Genomic DNA, 18,117 nt, shown 5'->3' on the forward strand with positions numbered 1-18,117 from the left:
TGTTCACATTGTCAATATAATCTAACAGTGCTTAATGGATGGTGAAATATTCTTCTCAATTTTAATTTGGATTCATTTTATCTTGCTTTTTTATTAGCTCATTAATTAGGCACAACAACCAAAAAATGGCATTTTGCTGGGGAACACAGATGAAGGGATTTTCCCTTAATCAGACATGAGCAAGAATGTATTCCTGAAACAGACATGGGTGAAAGGATGTTTTGATATAGGAAACACATGGAAGAATACAAGATGAAGGAGTATAAATATGGACCCACATTCGCTGGGACAAGGACACTGAGCTTTGGTTTGATTAACACTACCTTGCTATTCTTATATAATGATATATATGAATTGATTTGCCTTACCTAGCATTGCTGAGCTCAATTTGTGGTAACTCTCCCCTTGAGAGAAACTCACCCAAAAAAATAAAAAATTCCCACAAGTTACTTGCAGCAGTGGCCTCACTTTAGGCCAGCTGGCCAGCTATGTGATTTCTTGCGGATTGAACGAAAGCTTTTGGTTCCTGCATGGTGTCTGCCCGCCTAAAGAACATGACTGAACCTGATGGTTAATGTGTGGTATCTGCCTGGCTAAAGGACTGGATTGGAGCTACAATTTGTGCCCGGTGTCCGCCTACCCAGAAGACTGGTCTGCAGCTGCTGAGTTTTATTTGATGTTTGTTAAGGGACTGAGCTGTTGCCAAAAGAAGATCAAGCCCATCCCCAAAGAACTATTGCTAAACATATCCACTTTTCCTACACACTTATAAATTTTTTCTTTCACTACCTTTGGTGGGTGATAGACAAGAAAAGTTGCACATTTAAAAGTAGATTGCAGAAATTATGTCTACAGAACTTATAGCTAACCATCAGGAATAGGATGAGAAGTAAGTCTACAACAACCACTGTGTCAGACTGCCTTCTTTCTACTTCTCTTTAGGTGTTCCCTTCACTCATTCCCAAGGCAATCTTAAAAGCAAACTTCTACTAATTTTCTAGCTGTAAGGAAAGGAGAATGTGAGCAATCCTAAGGTACTCAGTAGTGACTCATTTCTAAGAGAGGAGCCTCTGACATTGCCCATATAAATCTCTAAGCAAAATACTTTTGTAAGTTGAAAACACACTCCTTCCATATAGGACCTTGAATAATTAAAGACTTGCTTGAAGCTTCTCACTTTGTGATGGGTTACAGTGTAGTACAAGGGTAATCCAATGCCCTAACCTCTGCTGTGTCCACATGATGGTCAATCACTCAAAGGTGTTTTCGTTTCTGGTGTCTCATGTCTTCACTTTTAATGCACTCGTCTTATTGACTCTATCTAATACCGCCCTCTCTGTTCATGCATGGTACACAATATCTCATGGATTATTTATTTTCCACGTGAATTGTGAAATTCCAGTGGTATAATCATGACATCTCTCTATTACCTGTCCTTGCATTTGAGTGTATTTTATCTGCTCTTTTTCTGGCATGCTATGTGATTTATGTCTAAAATGATGTACTTTATTATTGCATGAGAAAGTATGGCAGAAAAGAAGGGATTAAATACTTATAATATACTATATTAAGGTATAGACTTCTTTTCTTTGTGACTTCTATTGTTGAAGCTAACTTGATTAATGTGCATTTTGCAATGAAAGTTGAGTCTGTGGTAGGTTGAGTAAGATTCAGTTCACGGCTGGCTGAAATAATTTTGGAGACAGATTCTGTGTTCTGTATTGAGCAGGGAATTTTCTACAAGCTGTGACAAGACACAGTCTATTTTTTTTTCTGTTTGTCACATTTACAAGACTTCTGTGTAGACAAATCTGTGCTTTGCAACCTGAATGTCAACAATTTGATTTGCTTCATTTTACACTATTTTTAAAATTTTAGTTATTTATTTTTGTATTTATAAAGTAAAAGTTACTTACTTTTGTAAAAGTCTATTTTTAAAGTAAATCAGCTTAAAGTTTTGAACCATTATATACACATAATTTTGAAAATAAAATTATTTTAAAAATACACTTTGGAACAATTTGAGCAATTGAACATTTACTCTTTTTAACTTTTATTTATTTTTTATTTTATGTATTATTTATTTATTTATTTATTTCTTACAACTTCATTTAAAGAAGTGAGATACATGTAAGATTATTGACAGAATTTTGGCACCTGCAGGTATACACATGACCTTGTATTTTGAGGAGAAACTGTAAACATTTTAGAAAAGAACCAAATTTCTTTAAATGTTTTTATTTTGAGATTTTTCTGACATTCAAGCGACCTAACATTCAAGTGAATTGTTTGTTTGGTACTCTGAGCAGCAAGAAAACTTCTCATGCCTTTTCTTGAGCTCCCTCCCTCCTCTCTCTCTCTCTCTCTCTCTCTCTCTCTCTCTCTCTCTCTCTCTCTCTCTCTCTCTCCCTCTCTGTCTGTCTGTCTCTCTCTGTCTCTGTCTCTCTCTCACTCTCTGTCTCTCTCTCTGTCTCTCTCTGTCTCTCTGTCTCTCTGTCTCTCTACTCAGTTTCACATTGTCTTAGTGAATTCAGTGGATGGACATGGGGAGAGTAGTAGTATACACACTTGCTCTATATCTGATGTTCATAGAAATTCATGTCACCAAAAATATGGTCATCCAAATTACTATAATTTTATTCCTTTATTTGATGACTTCTCTCTAACAGTGCCTTGTTCCTCCTAACTTGTACCAGAGATAAAAGTAGCACAGGAACCTTTTTATGAGAAATGTTAATTGATTTATCTTAGGTTCCAGACCTGTAATAATTTTAAGATCAGGGTCTTTATAGCTTGAGAAAATTGCATCTATGATAAAATTTCAATTAAAGATTAGTTTTGAGCCAGTTTCTGTCTGTGCCCAGAGAAGGCCCTGTGCCACAGCTCTCTATAACTAGATCCTACGGGGAGAGGCTGGTCTCCTAGAAGTGCTGATACACTTGAGAGTATAGGTAAGACTAACTCATCTGCTCTGAGGGACCCACCAGGAACTGAAGAGAAGTCTTGGACAGGATCATTTCAGTTTCTGACTGCACTCAGAACTGACCCTGTGCCGCAACTCTCTGTACCCAAGTCCTGCTGGGAGAGAGCTGGTCTTCCAGTAGTGAGGACACACAGTCTTATAGGAGGGTCAAGCCACTGTCAGAGACAACAAGACAAGCTAACACCAGAGATAAACAGATGGTAAGAGGCAAGTGGAAGAAGCTAAGCAACAGAAACCAAAGCCAATTGGAATCATTGGAACCCAGTTCTCCCACCACATCAAGAACTGGATACCTTAATGCACCAGAAAAGCAAGATTCTAATTTAAAATAACAACTCATGATGATGTTACAGGGCTTTAAGGCAGATATAACTAAGTCACATAGAGAAATGTGTTATGTGTTTACAGCACAGGTAAACAGGTAGATGTACTTAAGGACAAAACACAAAAATTATTTAGAGAATAAAAAAAAACAAAAACAACAACAACAAATAAAAACAAACACAAGAAGGAATTGAACAAGCCATCTGGGATTTAAACACAGAAATAGAAACAATAAAAAGCACAAAGGTAGAAAATCCTGGAGATAGTAAACCTAGGAAAGAGATCATGAATCATAGACACAAGCATTACTAACAGAATACAAAAGATTAAGACAATATCAAGACCAGAAGATATCACAGAAAACATTGATATAACAGTCCAAAAAATGCAAAATGCACAAAGCTCCTAACCCAAAATATCCAGGAAATTCATGAAATAATGGGAGGATCAAACCTAAGGATCACAGGTACAGAGGAGAACAAAGATTCCCAAATTAAATGTCAGGTAAATATCTTCAACAACATTATAGAAGAAAATTTCCTTAACCTAAAGAAAGACATACAGGAAGTCTACAGAACTCAAAATTGATCGGACAATAAAAGAAATGTTCCTCTCTCATAATAGTCAAAACACAAAATGCGCAAAACAAAGATAGGATATGAAAAGCAGTATGGGAAAAGATCAAGTAACACATAAAGGCAGACCATTCAAATCAAACAGACTTAAGAACAGAGAATATAAAAGCTAGAATATTTGACAAATGGCATACAGACCCTAAGAAAACACAAATACCAGCCAAGGCTGCTATATCCAGCAAAACACTCAATCAACATAGGTGGTGAAACCAAGATATTCCATGACAAATCCAAATTTACATATATCCACAAATCCACAATCCCATGTCTACAAAGGGTAATAGATAGAAAGCTTCAAAATAAGGAGGTAAAATGCACCAGAAATAGTAAGAAAGTAATCTTTTAACTAACCAAAAAATGACAGCCAGATAAATATAATCTAGCTCTAATAACAATATCAACAAACAGAAAAAAAAAAATCATTGGTCCCTAATATGTCTCAACACCAAGGGACACAATCCCCCTATTAAAGAAAAAATAGAGCCTAAAGTACTGGATACATAAACAGGACCGAACATTTCTTTTTTGCATACAGGAAACATACCTGACTGACAAAGACAGATACTAAATAAAAGTAAAAGTCTGAGAAAAGAAATTTCCAAGCAAATGGTATTAGAAACAAGCTGGAGTAGTGATTCTAATATCAAATAAAATTGACTTTCAACCAAAAGTTATCAAAAAAGGTAAGTAAGGACATTTATACTGGTCAAAGGAGATATTCACTAAGATGAAATCTCAATTCTGAATATCCATGCTCAAAATTCAAGGGCCTCCACATTCATAAATAAATTCTTGGTAATTAAAAATCATTATGTTTAATCTATACACACCAAAAAAATTTGACTATTTCTATGATGAGTTTTGTTTTACATGTTCTTCATGCCCATTATAATAAGTAAGTTTTCAATGCATACTATCAAACCTTTAAAAAAAATCAAGTACTGACAAAAATATAATTACATAGTTTTATACAAAAATGCTTTTAAAAATCTGTACATGTAAAATAAAACATAACATGGAAATAAAGTTTTCTTGGTATGTATATATTAAACAAAATGATTTTTAAATACCAGAAATTGCTACAAGGCTATACTTTCAGCTATTGAGTTAATGATTTAAGGTCTAGGTGTATCCCACTCTGAGAAGGTGCTATAAACTTATTTTTTTCTTAGAAGAGCTGAGGTTTCCACTTTTTTGGCCTTTCTTTCCTTGAGCTTCTTATGGTCTGTAAATTGTTACTTGGGTATTCAGATGTTTCCTGGTCTAGTGTCCAATTATTAGTGACTGCATATTATGTCTATTCTTTTGTGATTTTCTTATCTCACTCTCGATGATTCTCTCTCTCTCTCTCTCTCTCTCTCTCTCTCTATATATATATATATATATATATATATATATATATATATAGATGTATAAATATATACATATATATGTATACATATATACATATATATACATCTATATATACATATATCATTTTTCCTAGACATTTATTAGAGTCATAGTTTCTAGTAGCTGATTAGTACTTCTTTGTATAAATATATCACAATTTTTTTATTCATGCATCTACTGAAGGACTTCTGGGTGCTTATTGCAAATAAAAGGATTATAATGCATATTATCGAACTTTAAAAAAAATCAAGTACTGACAAAAATATATTCATATTGTTTTATGCCAAAATGCCTTTAAAAATTTACACATGTATTTCTGTTTTTTAAATAAAGTTGTAAGAAAAAAATATGTGTCTGTATTTCTGTTTTTTATTCAATAAAGTTGTGAAAAATTAAAAATAATTCATTAAAATGTGGAAAAATATTCAAATTAATTATTTGCTTCTTAACTTGAATATCTTAAAGTGAATGTTGAAGTAAGCATTTTAGGTGGTCAAGAATAAAATTTGTCACAATAGATGGACTGTGTTGTTCTTGAATACAATAATTTAGCCTAACAATCCTGTGAAGAAAACATAAAGTACAGTAAAGCAAAAACATGAACAATTAAGAAAAAAAACCACACTAAAGCTTGAAGCACACATTCCACTTCACACAATAATATTGGGAGACTTCAACACTACACTCTCATCAATGGACAGATTCTGGAAACAGAAAATAAACAGAGACACTGTGAAACTAACAGAAATTCTGAAACAAATGGATTTAACAGATATTTAGGACACTTTCTTCTAAATCAAAAGAATATAGATTCTTCTCGAAACTTTGTGGTACCTTCTTCAAAACTGACTAAATAACTAGACACAAAACAGGCCTCGAGAGATAAAAGAATATTGAAATCATGAAGATGCATCTTATCATATCATCATGGACTAAGTTTGGTATTCAATAACAACAAAATATCTACTTACACAAGAAAGCTGAACAATGTTCTATTCAATGATAATTTGGTCAAAGAAAACATAAAAAAAGAAATTAAAAACTTTTTAGAATTTAATGAAAATAAAGGCATAATATCTAAACTTACAAGACACAATGAAAGCAATGCTAAGAGGAAAACTCATAGCTTTGAGTTCATCAAAAAAAAAAAAAAAAAAATTGAGAGAGCATACATGAGCAGCTTGACAGAACACCTTAAAGCTCTAGGGGGAAAAAAAAAAGCAAATACACTCAAGACATGTATATGGCAGGAAATAATCAAATTCAAGACTGAAATCAACCAACTAGAAACAAAAAGAACTATACAAAAAATAAAGAAAACCAGGAGCTGGTTTCATGAAAAAAATCAAGGAAATAAATAAACACTTAGCTAGAGTAACCAGAAGGCATGGAGACAGTTTTCAAATGATCAGAATCAGACATGAACCTGGAAAAATCACAACAAAAACTATGGAAGTTCAAAAAACAGAACAGGTGCTACTACAAAAGCCTGTACTCAACAAAATCTGGACAAAATGTGCTATTTTCTATACAGACACCGGGTATCAAAGTTAAATCAGGATTAGAAAAACCACATAAACATTCCCATAAAATCTCAAGTATTCCAACCAAAAAACAAACCAAGCAACACAAAAAACAAAACAAAACAAAATAAACAACAACAACAAAAGAGGACCAGATGGGTTTAGAACAATATTTTATCAGACTTTTATAGATAACCTAATACCAGTACTCCCCAATGTATTCCACAAAATAGAAAAAGAAGAAACACTATCCAATTGGTTCTATGAAGGCACAAGTTTGCTTATAGGTAAACCACACAAATATCCAAAAAAAAAAAAAAAAAAGAAAAAAAACCTTAGACTAATTTACCTTATGAATATGGACACAAAAATACTCAATAAAATTCTCACAAATTTAATCCAAGAACACATCAAAATGATCATACGTAATTAACAAGTTGGCTTAAACCCAGGGATCCAAGAATGATTCAATACATGGAAATCCATCAAAGTAATCCACTACATAAACAAACTCAAAGGGGAAAAAACACACACACAATCATCTCCTTAGATGCGAAGAAAGCACTTGACAAAATTTAACACATCTTCATGATAAAAGTCTTCAGAAGAACAGGAATTCATCAATAACTAAATGTAGTAAAAGCAATAAACAGCAAGCCAGTAGCCAACTTCAAACTAAATGGTGAGAAACTTGAAGCAATCCCACTAAAATTAGGGATCAAACATCGCTTCTCACTTTCTCCCTACCTTTTCAATACTTGAAGTTTTAGCCAGAGCAATTAGATCCACCCCCAAAATGTCAAAGGTATACAAATTGGAAAGAAAGGAGTCCAAATATAACTATTTGCAGATGGAATGGTAGTATAGATAAGTGACCCCAAAAATTCTACCAAGGAACTCATAAACTTGATAAAAAAAACTTCAACAAAGTGGCTGGATAAAAAAATTATCTCAAACAAATCATTAGTCTTGCTCTCCACAAAAGATAGACAGGGTGAGGAAGATATTAGTGAAATAAAAATTTTACAGTAGTCACAAAGGATACTAAAATCTTTGGTTTGACTCTAACCAAGCAAGTGAAGATGTGTATGAAAGGAAACTGACATCTGTGATGAAAGTAATTGTAAAAGGTCTCATAAGATGGAAAGATCGCCCATGTTCTTGGATTATCAGGAATGATATAGTAAAAATGGCCATATTGCCAATTGAAATCGAAAAATTCGATGCAATCTCCACAAAATTCTAAGTCAAAACTCCCATTCATAGTGTTAGAGAAAGCATTTTTGCAAATTCATTTGGAATAACAAAAACCATAAATCAACACTAAAAATACACAAATAGGATATCTAATACTTTGTTCAACAATAAAAGAACTACTGGGGGGGGGGTTCACTCTCTCTATCCTCAAGCTCTATTACAGAGCTATAGTGATAAAAACTATATGATATTGGTACAGAAACAGGAAAATCAATCAATGGAATAGAATTGAAGACAAAGAAAGGAACCCATACACCTATGATCACTTGATCTTTGACAAGGTAGCTAAAACCATCTAGTGAAAAAAAGTTACAGCATTTTCAAGAAATGGTGCACATTCAACTAATTGTTTGTATATAGAAGAATGCAAATTGTCTCATTCATATCACCCTGTACAAAGCTCAAGTCTAAGGGAAACAATGTCCCACACATAAAACCAGGTACACTAAAACTAATTGAAGAGTAAGTGGAAGACCCTCGAACACATGGACACTGTAGAAATTTTCTGAAAAAAATACCAGTGGCTTATACCCTAAGATAAAAATTAAAAATTTGAATCTCATAAAACTACAAAACTTCTGTAAGGCAAAGGACATAGTCATCAAGCAAAATGGCAACCAACATATTAGAAAAGGATCTTTTGCAATTCCACATTTTATAGAGGGCTAATATCCAATATACAAAAAACTAAAAACTAAAAAAAAAAAAAAAAAAAAAAAAAAGACTCCATCCACATTTTGGCCTTTCTCCTTTTTGAGCTTCATAAGGTCTGTGAATTGTTTATTGAGTATTCAGAGCTTTCTGAGTCTAATATTCCCTTATCACAAGTGTATACCATGTGTATTCTTTTGTGATTGAGTTAACTCAGTCAGGTTGATAGTCTCTTGTTCCATCCATTTGCATAGGAAATTCATAAAATCATTGTTTTTCATAGCAGAGTAGTACTTCATTGTGTAAATGTACCACACTTTCTGTATCCATTCCTCTGTTGAAAGACATCTGCATCTGGCTTTTATAAAGCTGCTATGAACATGGTAGAACATGTGTCCTTATTATATATTGGAGCATCTTTGGGGTATATGCCCAGGAGTGCAATAGCTGGGTCTTCAGGTAGTACTATGTACAATTTTCTGAGGAACCACTTGACTAATTTCCAGAGTTGGTTGTACCAACACCTTTTCCTCCATATTCTTGCCAGAATTTGTTCTCATCTAAGTTTTTGATCTTAACCATTCTGACTGGTGTGAGGTGGAATCTCAGAGCTGTTTTGATTTGCATTTCCCTGATGACTAAAGGTGTTGAGCATTTTTTAAATGCTTATCAGCCATTCAGCATTCCTCAGCTGAAAATTATTTGTTTAGTTCTGTATCCCATTTTTAATAGGATTGTTTGTTTCTCTGGAGTCTATTTTCTTATGTTCTTTGTATATATTCCATATTAGCACTCTATCAGATATATGAATGATAAAGATCAGTTCACAATCTGTTGGCTACTGTTTTGTCTTCTTGACAGTGTCGTTAGCCTTATAGAAACTTTGCAATTTCATGAAGTCCCATTTGTAAAAAACAGAACACTCATGGGAAGAAATACAAGGTCAAACAGAGAAGCACATTTTGAAGAAAAAATCATTCAGAGGCTCCCTCTCCTTGGGATCTACCCCATATACAGCCACCAAACACAAATTCTAATGCTGATGCCTAGAAGTATTTACTGGTATGAACAAGATATGTATGCCTCCTCAGGTGCCCTACCAGAGTCATACAGATGCAGCTGAGCATGCTTGCAGCTAACTATCATTCCGAACACAAGGAGCCCAATGAAGTTGCTAAAGAAAGGACTGGAAAAGCTGAAAGGTGTTGCAACCTCATGGGATGAACAGTATCAATCAACCAAATACTGCACGACTCATGTGCACTAGAACACCAACCACTGAACACACAGTGAGAGACCTATGGCTCCAGTTGCATATGTAGCAGAAGATAGCATTATTTGGCATCAATGTGAGAAGAGGCCTGCAGTCAATGAGGGCATGTTTTCTCAATGGAGGTGAATGCCAAGTCCCTGAGGTGGAGAAGGAGAATAAAAGAGAGTATACTTTCCTGGAGACAAGTGCCAGGACAGAGTGGGAAAGGGGATAACATTTCAAATGTAAATACAGAGAGTATAAAAAAAAAGTAGAAGTTACACGCCAAAGAGTCAAATAACCCTATAAAAAATGGGATACAGAGCTAAAGAACGAATTCTCAACTGAGGAATACTGAATGGCTGAGAAGCACCTAAAGAAATGTTCAGCATCTTTAGTCATCAGGGAAATTCAAATCAAAATGACTCTGAGATTCTCCCTCATATCATTTAAAATGGCTAAAATTTCAGGTGACAGCAGATCTTGGCACGGATGTGGAAAAAGAGGAACAGTCCTTCACTTTTGGTGGGATTGCAAGCTGGTACAACTACTCTGGAAATCAATCTGTTTGTTCCTCAGAAACCTGGACATACTACTACCATACGATCCTGATATACCACTCCTGGGCATATACCCAAGACATGCTCCACCATATAACAGAGACACATGCTCCACTGTGTTCATAGAAGCCTCATTTATAAGGCTTATTTATAGCTAGGAGCTTGAAAGAACCTACTTGTCCTTCAACAGAAGAATGGATATAGAAATTATGGTACATTTATACAATGGAGAACTACTCCACTGTTAAAAGTCAATGAATTCATGAAATCCTTAGGCAAATGGGTGGAACTAAAAAACATCACCCTGAATGAGGTAACCCAATCACGAAAACAAAAAAACAAAAACAAAAAAAACTGCATGTAGTATATGCTCACTGATAAGTGGATATTAGATTCAAACTTCAGATTATCCAAGATATAATTCACAGACCACTTGAAGGTCAAGCAAAAGAAGACCAAGTATGGATGCTTAATTCCTTCTTAGATGGGTGAACAACAATATTCGTAGGAGGAAATACAGAGACAAAATTTAGAGCATAGACAGAAGGAAAGGTCATCAAGAAGACAGAAGGAAAGGCCATCTAGAGACTGCCCCACCTGGAATTTCATCCCATAAATAGCCACTAAAGGTAGACAAGATTGCTGATGCCAAGAATTCATGCTGACAGGACCCTGACATGTCTGTCTTCTGAGAGGCTCTGACAGAGCATGCCAAATACCAAGACAGATGCTTATAGCCTACCACTGAACTAAGGATTTGGTAAGCACTGGAGGATTTAGAGAAAACCTTGTAAAATTTGTGAAGCTGAAAACATCCCAATATGAGCAACAATATCAACCAACCAGAAACCCCAGGGACTAAACCACTATCCAAAGGGTACACATGAAAAGACACATGGCTCCAGCTGCATATGTAGCAGAGAATTACCTTGTTGAGTATCAATGGGAAGAGAAGCCCTTGGGCTGGCCAATGATTGATGCCCCTGTGTAAAGAAATGTGAGGGCATGAGGCAGTAAGGTGCACATTTGTGGGTGAGGAAGCACACTATAGAAGCAGGGCGGTGTGATATGTGATAGGGTATATCTGAGGGGAAAACAGGGAAAGGGAAAAACATTTTAAATGTAAGTAAAAATATCCAATAAAAAAGATTATCTTTGTCTTTATGCAAAGTATTTACAAAACAGTAAATCAATGCATAAATGGAAGGACACTCAAATATACATGCATTTTTTTTCATTTGAAGTTCATCAAAACCACTTTTGAAACTTCCAACTTTGTTAATCTTCATGAATCTAAATAGTCTGTTACATAGTGAACAGCGTAGTGTATTTGGTTAAGTACTTGGCAGATGATTGTTTTCCCATGATATTCCCATGACATTCATGAGGTCTTTTTCCCACCTATGATTTTTTTTTTAATGGTCTATTGTACATCATATAGTCCAGTGTGATCACAGAATAGGTATTTACTTAAAGATGATTTCAGCCTTACTGTCTTAAGTCCTTATGATTTAAAAAATAAACCCAATGAACATTATAATTATTAGATGTCAGAAAACTGCCATAGAAGTTAAATTTTTTGCCACCTAAACATAAGAATGATCTCTTATGTCCATTGTTTTATTGTTGTGAAGAGACACCACTGCCAAGGCAAATTTTAAATAAAGCATTTAATTGGGGGCTTGCTTACAATTTGACAGGATAAGTCCATGGTGAACAGAGTGTGGGCAGAAAAGTAAGCATTACTGGAATGGTAGAAAAGTGATTACTGTAAGTTGGGGCTAGAGAAAGCTAGACTAAGCCTGGCTTGGGCTTTAAAACCCCAAAACTCAATCTCAGGGCCTCACTTCTTCCAATAGGGATACATTGCCTAATTCTTTCTAAACAATTTACTACCTTGAAATCAAACATTCAAATACATATGGTTTTGGGGCCTATTCTAATCAAGCTACCATAGATTTGAATTCATGAAACCATGAAAATATAGCACAATTATAACACCATCATGTAGACAATAGAAATAGGGAAGCAATGTTTCAAGGTAAAATTCTAAAGTAGCTGGATCTGTGAATTTTGAGTTAATCAAGAAATCCTACCTTTAAAAAATGTGTCACAGAGAAGGGGACACGAAAGAGGAACAAACAATAATTATAAAAAATTTTCTTGTATTTGGAGCATAGATATTCAGGTCTGAGAGTTCATCTTGAGTAAAAAGTGCCCTTCCTTTTGTGATATCTTTTTGTTGAAAATCTACTTTTTTTTTGATATTAGAATGGCTACTTCATCTTGTTTCTTGGGACCATTTGCTTTGAAAGTTTCATTCCATCCTTTTAATCTGAGGTAGTGTCTCACCCTTACTTGTTTCCCCTGTACCCCTGCATCCATGAGGGTTTTCCCTCACCCACACACCTACTCTGCCTCAGTACCCTAGCATCCCCTATCCTGGGGCATCTTATCCTCCACAGAACCAAGGAGCTCTCCTCCCACTGATGCCAGATAAGGTAATCCTCTACTACATATACAACTAATTGACCAAGTGAAGTGCCTTGAGTTAATTAATATAAGACTATTATTCTCATCATTCAGGTAACTGGATGAAGAGCTGAAGTAGATAACATTAAATTTCACTTTACAGTAACCTTAATAACAAATGAATAAATACTGACTTTCAAACTACATGCTTTTCACCAAACTTGGGGTTAAATTTTGGAAAACTTGTTTTCAATGAAACTTAAAATCTCTAACTTTTTCTATACTTGCTGGACAAATCTCAGTTTCATAACACAATACAGTTAATCTCTCTATGAAAATCCTTTCTGGGGTGTTGTCAAATTTTATTTTCCAGTTATTATATCAGCTCAAACAGCTTTTCAGAGATAACTGTAATTCTGAGGAAGGCCTAAGTCCTTTATGGCTAATCTTTCATGTGTTACCTACATTACATTCTTTTTAACACTCTTAGCTCTAAGTGACTTTCTTACTCTGAAAACCCATAGTGACTTCCTCCAACTTTTAGGTTTCTCATAGCCAACACCAAGGGAAAATCCTGAATAATTACAGGCTGGAAATATTTTTTTCAAATACATCCAAAATAAAGATTCAGATTTGCAAATTTTATTCTTCAATCTAGTGATAACCACTGACATTTTGAAAATAATGTATCCACCCTCAAGTTTCTCACTTTTGGTAAAGTCACACAATTGTAGTCATGTGGTTAATTATTTTGTGTATAATTTATAATTCTATGAAATGCAGTTTAAACTGAGATTAGACACTTGGTGAACAAGCCATTCACGGATTGCGTAAATATGCATTCATTAATCATTTAATGTACAGTGTTCACTCAAAACTCTTATGCTTCTCTTTTTTGATGTTGGGATGTAAGATTTTAGGAATCAGCAATATGAAGGTTTTTTTTTTTCCTCTTTCAGTTTGTGTTTCTTGAGTTTACATGCCCAAAAATTTGTGGAACAAGTATTTATCCCACATTACATCTCTCAGTCTCACCTCAATTTCATGTGGAACATTGTTGTTCTAAATGTCTGGAACACTTTCCTCTTTCTACATCCATAGACTCACACAGTTCAAGTGCTGATCTGTCATCATGAAAAGTTTACATCAGGAACTGCCTCCCACTGTTTGGATCACAGCTGTTCCAAGTGTTGTCAATGTACTTTCCCTTCCTGTTCTCTGATAGCAAGTAGAACAGTTATTGATTTTATGCTAATTGTATTACCAATGCTAGTACTGAACTATCTAGTTATTTTCAATTTTTCAGATAAAAGAAAAATAACATGTAATTTGCAGATAGTAGCATTCACATTCTCTACAATGAAAATGTATTTCCTATTTAGTTACCTTCTATTGTTTTTACAGAAGAGCACAATTAAATGCAGCTCAATATCTGTGATTGTATTATCTTTTCACATCTTGATTTGTAACATTAATGAGATTGCGTCTAGTCCAGAGTTCACTATTATTAATAATGCCTGAGTTTCAATATGTCCTTTCCTAACACTTAAAATTATTATCTTAGAAAAATAATTATCACTGTACTAAGAGTTTCTCCTAGGTATTAGTTTTGAATTTTAAAGACATCTTTGAAGTCTAATCTAATAAATCCTTTTAATAGAGCTTCTCATTTTGCTTAATTATGATAACTAGTATCCTAATGTTGAATTTTTCTTGGTGTTACCATTACTCTCTCTCATATAGTGCATGTTTGTATCTGTTTATATATGTTACTAATCATTATTAATACTCTATATGTAGTATGTGTGCATGTGTGTGAGTTTATATAATTCTGCATATAATATGCATGTGGATGTCTGAGCATGGTTTTTAGTAGTAGTTTTCCCTTATTTCCTTGTCGAGGCAAGGGTTCTCTTGTTATTTCTGCCATGATACCTCATGTACTTTAGGGTAGATGGCTCACAGATTGCTGAGCAATTCTTATGTCTATACTTCCTTTCATCAACATGAGTTCTGAAAAATAAACCAAGTCACTCAAGCTTGTGCAACAAGTTGCTGTACCACTAAGAAGGCTCTGGTGGTATTCTTTCCATACATTTAACTGTGTGTGTTTATCAGTCTCCTGAATGCTCAGTATGAGGAGGATAAAGGAGTTTACTGAGAGGATCATGAGCTGTGGTCATGTTCAAGTAAACAAAGAGTACACCCAATCTTATTAGTGGGTCACCTTTAATAAAACTCCTAGGGAAGAATTTGACATAACCTTGGGCCTCTCACAAAGGTAGTCCACTATATTTGAATGGGTAGTAGTATTTGAATGTGATCACTTGTGGTATGTTCTAATCTCTGTTTGAACACCATGTGATCTTTCATAGAAGATTAAGATATTGATTAGTTTCATCTATAAGTTTTCTATTTACATGTTCCAGAAACAAGAGATATGTACCACTCCAGAAAGTTTCAATTGACTCTAAATATTCAAGTCCTGACACATGTAATCATTTCCATAATGCCTGAAGTATTCAAAGTCATAAACTCATTAAATTATATATATATATATATATATAATAACATTTTATATATATGATATATATATTATATATTATATAATTATATATAATATATATATACGTTAATTTTAAAGTCAAAATTTGAAGGCCTAACAAAAGTAGAAATATTATTTGACTTTGTTTTGCAATATAAGTATAGAATAGAAAAAAGAAAAGGTGATATAAAAGAGTAGGCATACAGGATGCTGTCTGATGACAGATTCTGTGCTTTTATGAAGGAAAATATTTTTACCTGATCATTAAATTATTTTAACAAAGTATTATTTTTAAAATAAAATATTTATTTTGGCCAGTGACTGATAAAGATACATATGCAGATGTAATTAAGTAAAAATATTTTTTTATTTACTTTTTAGTATTTTTTTAAATTAAACAACTTTATTTTTTAAAAAGATAAATCTACAGATTTTAAGCATTTATGCATAAAAGTATGCTAATACATGTTTGTCAGTACTTGATTTTTTTCAAAGGTTTGATAGTATGCGTTAAAATCTTACAAGTTACGATGAGCATAAAGTACTGTAAAACAAGATGTAACCTGGAAATAGTCAAAGTTTATTTTTGTGGTTACAGAACAATTTATTGAACCTTGGCCTTGTTCATGTTTACCCATGCTATGACCATAGTATGTCTCTGTGACACATGGGTGTCCATTGGCTTTCTGTGAGAGTTTTTGCTTAATGTTTTTGATGTGCCAAGAGAGACATGATGGTGCAGGACTATAATCCCAAAAGTCATGAAGCTGAGGCAGGCTCTAAGGTATCTTAGATTTTATACCAATAAAATTTCCAACAAAAGACCTTTAATCAATTCTGATATAACAGTTAGCACTTATTCATTTCTAAATATAAAGAGTGGTTTAGAAATATAAATACATACTGTAATTAAAAAATATGGTATAACATTTTTATTTTTAATATTTTAATTTTGTTGACGTACTTCAATAAACAATTTAAAGTTTGTAGAGATTAATTTTTGAAGAGCAACAATGCTATTTTTCCAATGCTCATGAATATTTTATACTGAATTCATTATTTCAGGGGAGCCAAACCATTATTTCTCTCAAATTTATTCACTTGTAGAATAAGAAATAGTCTCTACTTTCAGAGAAACTATTAGATTATCTAATTATCTATCTTATTTGCTTTATCTTAGTAAATACATCATTTAAATATATCAATTTGTGTTGACCATAGTATTAAATTTCATACTTTCTACAAGTAGTATCATAGATCATCCCTGATAAAAATAGGAATCAATATTTGTGGAGCTATTTATACACATTGTATATGAATTCTTAAACAGCAATTTTCTCTTTGAAGTATGTGTTTTTTCTTTTTTATGTTTATACACTATTATCTTTATTACAATGAATTAGGCATAGTACTTAAAATAATGTCAGTTTGAGTACTCATGTGCTTTTTCATCCTGCTTGACAGGTCTATTGATGGTGTCCTAGTTTATCTCATATTTTAGGAGTTATATTGTTTACACCTTATGAGTGTAGATGTGGTGTTACTAGGAGACAACTCCCAACCAACTTCCTGATCCCCAGGCTCTTACACTCTTTTTACCACTTCTTCTGCATAAGGCTTCAATTAAACATTAAGAAGTATAGACAAATGAGGACATTGAGGTGCTTAAGAGGTTTTCTAACATTTGAGAGAGCTTAGCAATTTCAACTTGTTTTCCAGTTCCAAAGATCAGCCCTGAAATCATGCACATAAATAAAATTATGTAGACTAAACAGGTTATATTTAGGAACAAGAAGCTCTAATGCTGAAGTTTTCTTGGAGACCTGAAGATGTTTGAGATTCCAGAGCCATGGGATACTACCTGCTGAGAAAGCTGCTATCAGGTAGGGAACCACCCAATGAGAAAGAATTGCTTGTAGTCAACAAAGCAGAATGGATTTGGAAATCTGAACATCATGTTGACATCAGACACTGAGATGCAGTGGTTGAAGTTTGCCTTGCTGGTTTCCCATCTTTTTTGGGGGATTGCAATTTAATGATTGGATGAACCTCAGAAGAGACTGAATTTTTGAACACTGATGAGTGTGGTATAGACTATGAAGACTTGGGAGTTAGACTAACTGTATATTTTTTTTATTGTACTATGGCCCCCATAAATTCATGTATTTGAACAGGCCCATGGGGGACAGGGAATGGAATGTGGTGGTTTGAATATGCTAGGTTTAGGTAGTGGCACTATTGGGAAGTGTGGCCTTGTTGGAGGTTGTGTCTCACTGTGTGGGTGGGCAATGAGACTCTCCTTCTAATCACCAAAATCAGGATTATTCTAGTGGCCCTTAATAAAGATGTAGAACTCTCAGCTTCTCCTGTACAGTGCCTGCCTGGATATTGACATGTTCCTACATTAATAATAATGAGCTAAACATGTGAACCTGTAAGTCAGCCCCAATTAAATGTTTTCTTATGAGTGTTCAAAACAAAAGAAAATGTCAACAGCCAAGAAGCTCAGTTATGACAATGCTT

The sequence above is a fragment of the Micromys minutus genome, assembly GCF_963924665.1.
Source record: "Micromys minutus genome assembly, chromosome: 24".
NCBI lineage: Eukaryota > Metazoa > Chordata > Mammalia > Rodentia > Muridae > Micromys > Micromys minutus.